General features: G+C 44.7%; 1 non-coding gene across 1 annotated transcript; it reads right to left on the bottom strand.

Moving 5' to 3' along the window:
• Window positions 1–500: 500 nt before the first annotated feature.
• On the bottom strand, window positions 501–632 carry LOC120094497 (small nucleolar RNA SNORA17). Its single transcript, XR_005488803.1, has one exon. It is a non-coding gene; the product is annotated as a small nucleolar RNA SNORA17 (small nucleolar RNA).
• Between the last annotated feature and the right edge of the window lie 1,208 nt (window positions 633–1,840).

Below are 1,840 nucleotides of genomic sequence, written 5' to 3'. Positions count from 1 at the left end.
CATGTTTCTCTTTCTCTCTCTTTCGCTCTTGCTCTCGCTCTTGCTCTTTCCAGTTCTCTACCACTTACTTGCTCCTGTTAGTGGCACCTGGAGTCTCTGAGTATCTGCAGTCATCTCAGAAGTGGTCTCAGGGGGTTGCTATGCCTTGGTCATGCATTATGGGCCTTCAAAGGAGTCACCTAGGGCATGGTCTGCCCACCTTTCCTCTGAGGACTGTATAGTATCTGACTGGTAGTCTTCTTAGTCTAGCTCCCTGTCCAGGCCCCATGGTGTTGGACTGGTGGTCATCTTGCTCTTTGCCTGGGCTGCCTGAGTGACTCCATGCCCTATGAGTGAGTCATTTGTCTCAGGCTCTCTCCTGCCTAGGGCCCTCAATCCAAGGCAGAGTTTGTCTGGCCTTCAGCTTGGTCCCGGTATGGTGGTCATCTCAGGCTAGGACACTGTCCAAGCCTTCTGGTGCCAGACTGGTGATTATCTTAGGCTGGATTTTTTTTTCATGGAATTTTAGGCTACTAATCATTTAGCTGTTTTTAGGTCAGAACACTAAGAGTAGATATAGCTTCTGTCCTTTCTGCCACCTACTGAAACACATGTGACACAGCAGTCACAAATGCAAAGCTTTCAGGGTTAGGCTAGAATTCTTTCTACTTAAATATTACTGAAGACCCCTTACCCATTTCCTACTATGCTTCTGACTTGTCTGCTGATCCCCAACTCACTTGCCCATGGGCTTTAACCTCAACTCTCTTGGATTCTAGTCATCGGGTGGAGGTATTAGAAAGCTATGGGCAGCAGGAAAGAAGGCCAAACAGGGAAGAGCCCTTCTTTCTCTGCCCTTCGATCACCAGGCACATCAAGTGAATAGTCCTGTGGAGGGATCTAGGATAGACATTTATTTAAGAGCCCAGTGGAATGAAACATCCCCAGCTATCCTATTGATACTGAACAAAGCCTTTGGATCGAAGATTCCTCCAAGAGTTTGGCAACATCTTACCTTATGCCATTTCTCATTATTTCTGAAGGCAGACATTTCTTCACGCTGCCCCCCACCCCAACCTTGGAGTAATTTTCATTCTTTTCAAACAAAGATGGTGATATTTGCTCTGTCAAGAGGCCCTCTCCTGGTTTATAGTTCTCCCTCCTGCCCCCTTCCTGGAATAATTTAAACTCTCAAACTGTAATTTAGCCCCTGCAGATCAATCCTCTGCGTTGGGTTCACCTAGATACAAAAATCACTTCACCACTCCCATTTTAAGATGCCAAAGACTGAGGCTCGATCCCTGCCTCATGTGGGAAACAGCCACTAATTCATAGCATCTTTCAGAAAATGATCAAAATGGCTTACAATGCTAGCTAAAGCTGACAGTCTTTACCCGATAAAAATATCTCGCAAATAAAGCAGCCTCTTAAAGCCAGAAATAAACGTTAACAGGTGAATATATTTCCAGTGAATATGATGATAACAGTACCAGCACTTGGTGAATGTTACTGAATGAAAATATTAGCTGAATAAAAATGCTAACTATAGACACACACGCTAACAGCTGAACAGAGCGAGCACTGCGCAGCAAATAATGTTTGCTGAGGGAAAATATATTAACTGCAGGAGAAAAGGAAGGAGGTTGAGTGATTTATAACAAACAAATACCTGGAGTGGAGGATGCTTCCTCTAGTAATAGATTGTTACAGCATCCACAGCCCCATGTCACGATGCCTCAGCCTGACTTGCCAGCTCTTTTAATTCAACGCTTTTCTCAAAAAGGTGCCTCTCCATTCCAACCACCAGCAGCATGTATTCATTTATAAAAGGGTTGTTGTCCGTGGTACCCTAGACTGTTTG

This window comes from Rattus norvegicus, chromosome 8 (assembly GCF_036323735.1).
Source record: "Rattus norvegicus strain BN/NHsdMcwi chromosome 8, GRCr8, whole genome shotgun sequence".
Lineage (NCBI taxonomy): Eukaryota > Metazoa > Chordata > Mammalia > Rodentia > Muridae > Rattus > Rattus norvegicus.
Note: the sequence above shows the minus strand (reverse complement) of the source record. Positions and strands in the feature narration are given on the sequence as shown.